The 9687-nt window shown below is 38.0% G+C and overlaps 1 pseudogene; it reads right to left on the bottom strand.

The window, feature by feature from the left end:
* Positions 1-9111: 9111 nt before the first annotated feature.
* On the bottom strand, positions 9112-9315 carry LOC120864961 (annotated as a pseudogene).
* Between the last annotated feature and the right edge of the window lie 372 nt (positions 9316-9687).

Raw genomic sequence — 9687 nt, forward strand, 5'->3', positions numbered from 1 at the left:
TGTGCAAAAAAGAAAAAGCAATGAGGACCCAATACAGCCAAAAATTAAAAATAAATAAAATTTCAAAATGAGAAAAGCTCCACAAAATCATCTTAGGTGAAAATGCTTATTTTATTAAAACTGATGGAAAAAAACTTTATTTTTTTAAATAGTCAGTATCACTAACCTAGGGCTTCCCTGGTGGCTCAGCCGTAAAGAATCCGCCTGCAAAGCAGGAGATACAGGAGACGCAGGTTCAGTCCCTGGGTCAGGAAAATCCCCTGGAGGAAGGCATGGCAACCCACTCCAGTATTCTTGTCTGGAGATTCTCATGGACACAGGAGCCTGGCAGGTTACAGTTCATGAGATTGCAGAGTCGAATACTACTGAAACAACTTATAACACACACATCACTAACCTAGACTACTTCATAAAGCTGTTCATAATCAAGCTCTTAGATGCCTTCTTTTCAAACTTCTGTTACACTCTGTGCTCACATCATACTTTCATACATCTTTACCAGACACTTTCCATACATCTTTCCAACATCTTTACCAGACTTCTCACCATTTCCTCCAAATAATCTTAACTTTTACATATTTATATTTTTGTATTGACTATTTTCTTTAATTCTTTTACCCCTACTATTTGTTTATTACTTATACCTCTTTATAATATTTTTAGTTACTGCTGCAGGATTTATGTCTAGCTTTAAATATTATATATTAACTCACATAGAATAAGACTCTTACAATAACCTATTTCCAACTTCCCCCTCCCATTCTTTGTGACGTTGTTGTTATACATTTTATTTTTATATACATTACACTTCAAAATACATTATTATCATATTTACTTTAGACAGTTATCTTTTAGACTGAATAAGAAATAAAATTTATATTTATCTTCATTTTTACTGTTTTAATTTTTTCAAGTTTCTGTCTGATATCATATTACTTATCCTGAATATTTTTTAACATCTTTTGTAGCAGAGGTCTACTAGTGATAAATTCTTTTCAGATGTTGAATATTTGGGGAAAAAATGTATTTTACCTTCAATCTTGAAAGATATCTTCACTTGAGATTTCTGAGCTTCCTAGATCTTTATTTGGTACCTTTAATTATTTTGAGAATATTCTCAATCTTATATTTTCAAATATTTCTCTTCTCTCTCCATATTTTCCAATTATAAAATGTCAAAACATTTGATGTTCTTTCATAGCTTTGGGATATTGTTACTTTTTTCTCACTGTGCTACAATTTGAGTAATTCCTATTGACCTATCTTCAAGGTCATTGATTATTTCCTCAGCTGGGTCAAGTCTACTACTGAGCCCATCAAAAGAATTCTTTATTTCTGGTGTGGGTATGTGGGTGTGGGTGTGTGTGTGTGTGGGTGTGGGTGTGTGTGTGTGTGTGGCATTTCCATGAGACTCTTTCTCATAGTTTTGACCTCTCCACTGAAATTTCCTATCTGTTCATATACATTATCCACATTTTCCACTAGATCCTTTAACATTAACTATAATTGTTTTAAAGTTCCTGAATGATTGTTCTAACATCTTAGTCATCTTTGAGTCTGACTCTGCTGATTGTTTTTTCTCTCAATAATGTTTTTTCTTTTTTGCTATTATGATTGATTAATTATTAAAATTAGCCATAATTATTTACCAAATGTCAGATATTTTACATAGAGCAATGAGATTAATAGCACTCATGCTTGGAAGCAGACATGCCACTTCTTTGGTCAGGTCATCAGTGTCAGGAATTGAATTAATCTAGCAAATGTAAATCAGGAGAGGCTAGAAATGGGCTCATGCACTTAGACCTGATCTTTCACACTTCCACCTTTTCATCTAGCAATAATGGCTCCTCAGCTATTTCCGAGCGTTACACAATGCTGCCCTTTCACAGCAGTTTAAGTCTTTTGCTCTGTAGGACATATGGTTCTGGGAAGCAGGATTTTGTACCTTTCTCATTGGAGCTAATCTCCTCCTCCATATCTGCTTTAGTGAGGATGGATTTCTCTAGTCTCTTGCCCTGATCCCAGACTTTCTTGTGAACCCCTGGTGAAGATTTATAAAAGAGAGCCTGAGAAGGGTCCAAACTCCTCTTGTATAAGGAAGTCCACAATTTCTCTTATTTCATGCTAGCCCATATTCAGCTAAACGCTCACAAAATGTCTCCTCACTCATCTGTATGGCAGCATCCTCTCTTGTTTACTGTCACAGAAAATGTCACAGTCCACTGGTCCAATTTCTCCCTGGAGAAATGTCTTCCATTACAGAATTTGCTTGCTCTGTGACCTCAGCTCTCTAATAGGTCAAAAAACAAGCTCTGATTTTGTAGTTAGCTGAATTTTTCTCAGTCTTAGAATGGGGATGATGTTCTTTCCAACTTTTTATCCTAAGTAGAAGTGAAACCCCTCTATATACTTTTGTATACTAGTAATATCTCATCACTTCAATATATATATATATATATATATATCCCAGCACTTCATGGGAAATAGATGGGGAAACAGTGGAAACAGTGTCAGACTTTATTTTGAGGGGCTCCAAAATCACTGCAGATGGTGATTGTAGCCATGAAATTAAAAGACGCTTACTCCTTGGAAGGAAAGTTATGACCAACTTAGATAACATATTAAAAAGCAGGGACATTACTTTGCCAACAAAGGTCCATCTAGTCAAGGCTATGGTTTTTCCAGTGGTCATGTATGGATGTGAGAGTTGGACTGTGAAGAAGGCTGAGTGCCAAAGAATTGATGCTTTTGAACTGTGGTGTTGGAGAAGACTCTTGAGAGTCCCTTGGACTGCAAGGAGATCCAACCAGTCCATTCTGAAAGAGATCAGTCCTGAGTGTTCATTGGAAGGACTGATGCTAAAGCTGAAACTCCAATACTTTGGCCACCTCACGCAAAGAGTTGACTCATTGGAAAAGACTCTGATGCTGGGAGGTTTTGGGGGCAGGAGGAGAAGGGGATGACAGAGGATGAGATGGCTGGATGGCATCACTGACTCAATGGACATGAGTTTGGGTAAACTCCAGGAGATGGTGATGGACAGGGAGGCCTGGCGTGCTGTGATTTATGGGGTCACAAAGAGTCGGGCATGACTGAGAGACTGAAATGAACTGAACTGAATAATAACAGCTAATGTTTATTACATACTTATTACATGCCTGGCATAGTGCTATGGGATACATGGAATAGCTCATTTAATCTCACCATTGGATTTCCCTGGTGGTTCAGTGGTTAAGCATCCACCTGCCAATACAGGGGATATGGATTCAATCCCTGGTGTGGGAAGATTCCACATGCCATGAGGCAAATAAGCCCATGTCCACAACTATTGAGTCTGCACACCACAACTCCTAGGCCCATGTACAGCAACTACTGAGCCCAAAGGGTGTAAATACCAAAGCCCACATACCCTAAAGCCTATGTTCTGCAACAAGAAAAGGCACTACAATGAGAAGCTAGCACACACTGCAACTAGAGACTAGTCCCAGCTCACTGCAACTAGAGAAAACCACGTGCAGCCACGAAGACTCAACACAGCCAAAAATAAATAAATAAATAAATAATTGGTTTTTTAAAATTGTCACCATGATTACACCCATTTCCTAAGCTGGGAAATCAAGACACAGAGCAGTTAACTTATTTGCCCAAGGTCTCGCAGCTGCTAAGTGGTAGAAACTTAACACAAGCACAGGCAGTGTGACTCAAGAGCAGTGCTCTGTGACAACCTAGAGAGGTGGGACGGGGTGGGAGGAAGGTGCAAGAGAGAGGCGACATGTGTATAGCTATGGCTGTTTCATGTTGATATGTGGCAGAAACCAATACAACATTGTAAGCAATTATCCCCCAATTAAAATAAAGAAAAATTTTATAAAAGAGCAGTGCTATGATTCTATAATGTTGCCTCTGCACTATGAGCTCCTTGAAGACAGGAACAAGCCCTTATTCTCATGCTGATCTTTCCAGCATGTATCACAGTGCTTCACTTCAAAGGAGGCATTCAGTCAATGTTTGTTAAAGGAAGGAATTAACTGCCTTTCTTCTGCCCCCGAAAGTCAAAGTGAGGTTTGAAAGCAGTGACCTGGGGATGGGCTCACCTGGTCTTGTTGTCTGCCCACCTTCCTGTCTCACACGCAGGAACTATATGTCATAATACATGATGAGAAAAAGTCTCTAGTACCTTGAACAATCTCCTCCCCATGCTGAACAAGTCAGTTCATGACAAGAAAGCAATGATTAATAGCTTATCTGCCAAGTGATGCTTGCTTGATTAAGAGGAAATATGGCCCATATTTCATATAAGTTTCCCTAAACTTCAAACACATATACTCAAAGTTTAGACTCTACTCTATCAAGCTATGGCTTCAGATTGTGTGTCTTTACCCTCCCCTCATCTCAACTAAGCAATGAAAACTTAAAGGTCAGAATCTATAAATTGTACTTCTCTGTATCCCACATAGTGCCTAGCACAAAGCTCTACAAGTACCTGTTGAATGAAGGAATAAAAAAGATTAATTTCAACTGCTCCAGTGTTGCAGTCCAAACAAACCATGGCAGAGTGATGTTCTTCCACTAAATGCTGGAAATTTTTAGGATATATATAATTCAAAGGCTTGGCACCAAACTGTTCCAGGGGTAAATCACTTTTATCCAAAATGGGTGAATGTCAGTTCTAAATCTTTGTACTTGATATTCTCCTTCTGATTCCTCATTCTGAAAGACCACTGGACTTGAGAAATATATCATCTGGGTTCTTGCCCAAGTTTTTCCATTTATTAATATCTTAAAAAATAGTAGAGATAATGATATCCTATATGCTCAGTTGTGAAAACTGAATGAGTTGACAAATGAAAAAGCACCTCAGAAAGTATAAATTACTATATAAATGTCTGTATTTTTACTACAGTCTTTCCCTTCGGTCAATGTCTTTATCCTTAATAATAGGAATAATAATAATAATGGGCATCCCAGGTAGTTCAGTAGTAACAAAAAAAATCCACCTGCCAAGCAGGAGACATTCAACCTCTGGGTCTAGAAGATCCCCTGGAGAAGGAAATGGCACTCCAGTACTCTTGCCTAGGAAATCCCATGGACAAGGGAGCCTGGAGGGCTACAGTCCATGGGGTTGCAAAAGAGTTGGACACAACTTAGCAACTAAACAACAATATTAATAATAATAATAACCAATTTTTATTTAAGGCTTATAGGATTTTAGGCTATAATCTATATCAACTCTTACAAGTCCTAGATAAAGAAAAGTCCCTATGTGCTAGGTACTATCATTAGTTCCATTGATACAAAGAAATTCAGAGACTCATTAAGGTTAAAGGGCTGGGTTAAGATCACATGGGCTTCCCTGGTGGCTCAGCTGGTAAAGAATCCACCTGTAATGTGGGAGACCTGGGTTCGATCCCTGGGTTGGGAAGATCCTCTGGAGAAAGGATTCACATGCGGGTTTCCCTGATAGCTTAGTTGGTCAAGAATTCACCTGCAATGCAGGAGACCCCGATTGGATTCCTGGGTCAGGAAGATCCCCTGGAGAATGGATAGGCTACCCACTCCAGTATTCTTGGGCTTCCCTTGTGGCTCAGCTGGTAAAGAATCCACCTGCAATGTGGGAGACCTAGGTTCTATCCCTAGGGTGGGAAGATCTCCTGGAGAAGGGAACGGCTACCCACTCCAGTATTCTGGCCTAGAGAATTCCATGGACTGTATAGTTCATGGGGTCACAAAGAGTCAGACACAACTGAGCAACTTCCACTTTCACTTAAGATCACATAGTAAGTTATAGAGTTTGAATTCAAACCCAGACAGTATGATTTCAGCATCCCTGCTCTCAAGCATAGCACTCTGCTGTCTTCTAAAGTGAAAGAAGAGATTTTGTTAAGTCAAGTTATGAGAAAGCTAGTGAGCTCACAGGACATCTGATGAGTCCAGTCCTTGATCCTCATCCATACATTATCCTCTGATTATCTACTATTCCCTGATTATCTGCTCTACTTTTATTGCTTACTATCTATATGCTAATGGTATTCAAACCTCTGTCACTCTAGCCTCTAGAACTTTCTGTCTACCCAACCACGTAGTCATTTATTCAGCAAATACCCACTGAGTATGTGTCAGGCCTGAGCTAGATGTTGGATGGAGCATAAGATGAAACACCTGATCTAACAGAGTTTACATTTTACTGGGTGGAGAAAAACAATGAATAACTATATTCATCCATTCATTAAAAATAAATACAATGACTTCATATAGTATTGTACCATATAAATGTTTCCAGGGTAATCATCCCAAAAGAGGGAGAATCTGTCAGGAAGCTGAATTGCCTTTTCTAATAGACTGAGAAATCAACAAAGTCATTCACCTCATTAAAATGAAGTCACTAGAGCCAAACAATGCATGTTCAAAGGGAGGAGAATCAGGTCCCATCTTTTGATGGGAAACATGTCAAAGATTTTGCTGATAGCCTTTAAAACCATCACACCAGCCATTTCCCCCAACCCTTGGAAGGATATAAACATCTCAAATCTGGCAGGTTTAAGAAAGTATGCTCTGACACAAATTATAAATTCAACTACATTTGTTAAGGAATAATTCTAGAATTCCAAGAAGCTGGCCCTGTCTACCCTGCTCAGTGTAACCCATTCCCTTCCCTCTTCATCCACTCTTTCCTCATGACACTGCCTTGAATGGTTATTTTATATTTCAACCCATATAAATGTAGAACTTTGTCTTCCTGGTTTCCTCATTTGGATCACAGATTCCCAAGGGTATTAAATATGTAACATAGTTATCATCTGAGTATTGTTCTGAGTATTTCAAAAGAAACTATATTTATAGATCATGGAATAGAGAAAAGAAGAAATGAAATTTTCTCTTTTATTCTTTCTGAGAATACCTGTTCCTCTAAAACCCACTTTAGGATATATGCACTGTAAGATACACATATACGCAAACAGTATGGATCACTATGCAAACTATAATGAAACAGATTCTCCAAAACCTAGGAAGTCATTAGAGACCACCTAGGGTACAACCATCCCATCTTATCCTGAAGTTTCATAAATCTTGCTTTATTTAATTCACATAATACATTTATGAGGAAGGTACTATTATATTTCCATTCCTTCTATGAAAACAAATGAAGCTAAGAGCATGATAGTCCCAAGTTTACACCAATCAGTAAATGGGAGTTCAAATCTGGTTCTTCCTGAGTCCAAATCCAAGGACTCCATCAAGGAGGAATTGAGGGTCAAGAGAGAGAAAAGGACTTGCCCAACATTGGGATTTGAGCTTTCTGAGTCCCAGTCCAATGTTCTAATCAGATACACAAGACAAAAGTCTTTCCTCCCTAAATTCAAATTTTGAATCAGTTCACCCTCAACCTGAAATTTCAAACCACATGTTTTGTCTTCATTTTTTCCCCTCTTGGAGCTGAATTCAAATAAGCAGGAAAGGATGGAAGGGCATAAATATCATAGAAAGAGGGAGTTCTGTTAATACAACATCTTGCCACATGAAAAGGTCAAATGGTGCTCTGTTTCAGTCTGAATAGGCTGCAATTTGAGCAACCCCAGCCATGAAATATCGGGCAATTTTCTGACCTTTTTATCTATGACTGCAAGTGCTTTGATTCTTGGGACATTCTGTGTCTGTATTTGAAGCTAACTAAAAAAAAGAAGAAGAAGAAGAAAGAAAAAAAAGTATTTCTATAGAGATACTCTGCTCTCGTGATATACAATATAACTTCAGGCATGTGTTGTAGACACTGGTTTTTGGTTCTTCAGTTTGTTTGATACGCTTTTTTTTGGCTGCCAAGTATCTGAAAGTCCTTCCTATAACTACGAATGTTCCTTCTTAGGAATCTTGGTGGGAGGCAGGGTCCATCTCTCACCATAAGGCTGAAAAGCAAGACCCTTCCTTTACAGTGATAAGCAAGACCCTTACATCTTTCCACTAGGGGATATGACATGGGCTTACCCAACCAGCTGTCTCTACCCTGGTCTTTGAGTAACAGCCTAGTGATACAAATAGGCAGGAATAGAGGAGACTCTATTATGGATGTGGGAGCAACAATGGCAGCAGAAGCTTCAAATTTCCAAAGACATCAGAGTCAGGGATGGCATTCTCTGTCCATTACCAGTGACAGTACAAGCCACAGGGGGACAGCAGTGTCTTCACAGGCTGGTTCTTAGCATGATTTTGACCATGGATGTGGCTGCTGCTCATTATCCCTCGTTTCTAAACATATTCTGAGCCTGGATCTCCAATCTTCCCAGACATTCTATGAGCAAATCAATATTACGTTAATAAACTCCTTCCCTGTTTAAGTCAACCAGAAACAGTTTCTTTTGCTTGCAACTAAGAACCTTGATACATCAAAGAATAAAATTGAAGAGTAAAAAAAAAAAAAAATACTAGGGATGGGTAGCAGTAGAATTTTTAAAGAAATTATATTTAAATGTACTTGAAATTTTTCATTCAACTGATTTATGTATAAAGGAGTCAATACATCTGCCTGTTATCACATTTTTTCACAATTTGTAAAACAGGATCAAAATCCAAACTGATTCCCTATCCATATCCAGGTCGCCCTCTAGATAATCTCTTTTTCTGTCAAGCTGTCAAGCCTCATCACTCAGGCTTAAAACTCCACAATTATTTTCATCTCTTTCTTCTCCCTCATATCCATTAACCAAATACTTTCTATCTTCCTTAGTAGCGACCTCGCAGGTCTCTTCCTGCCTTCACACTTCCAATGGAGAGATCTAATACAGGGAATTATCAACTTCTACATGAGTGATAATGTTTAAATTTCCCAACCTGTCTCCTTTGTGTCCTGTGTCAAACTCATTTTCCCTAGACACTGTTTGTGCGTCATCACTCACAGATCAAAATCCCTGATGGGTAACCACTGCTTGCAGGATCAAATCCAAAATGGTCAGCATGACATATGAGGTTCCTCATGATCTGATGCTTTCTTATTTTTCCGATTTGACCATGTGCTTCTTTCCCCACCCCCCATTAATGCACACATTTAAATGTACTGTTCCCACTTGAATAAAATTGTTAACAGTAAATTTTATTATCTGTGTATCTGTAGAAAAATATGTTTTTCCTCTACCGAAAACATAAGCAGGAGAGCCAGTCTGAATCCTCAAGGGAAAAAAAAGATAGATGGACTGAAGCAGTACATATTTGCAACCTATTTAGAAATTTAATATACTGTCCTCAGACAGAGGACATATCAGATATTAAACTGGTGAGAACAGATACCACACTTAATCTTAGTCCAAAAGGCCAAAAAGCAATACCATTGTGTGTTTCTATCTGTCCACCTTAATAGATTTGACCAAGGAACATATTTTGAAACATAAAGTACTGATTTTTTTAATTAAATCAAGATATATAATGCATGCTTGAATTTAAAAGTTCAGCAATTAAAAATTTTTTTAAAATCCAAAACAAGTTGCAAGAAGATTTTTTATAGTTACAATATTATTAATAAAATAGCCAATACTGGAAATATATATCATATAGAAAACATTTATTATGTGCAAAACAACTGTCCTATTAGATCTATCCATATAAACACTACAGAAACTTTACAAGGTAGGTGTTATAGTTCCATTTACATGTGGGAAAACTAAAGTCCTAAAGGATCGATAAACATATTCAAAAACA

This window comes from Oryx dammah, unplaced genomic scaffold, assembly GCF_014754425.2.
Source record: "Oryx dammah isolate SB20612 unplaced genomic scaffold, SCBI_Odam_1.1 HiC_scaffold_5, whole genome shotgun sequence".
Classification (NCBI taxonomy): Eukaryota; Metazoa; Chordata; class Mammalia; order Artiodactyla; family Bovidae; genus Oryx; species Oryx dammah.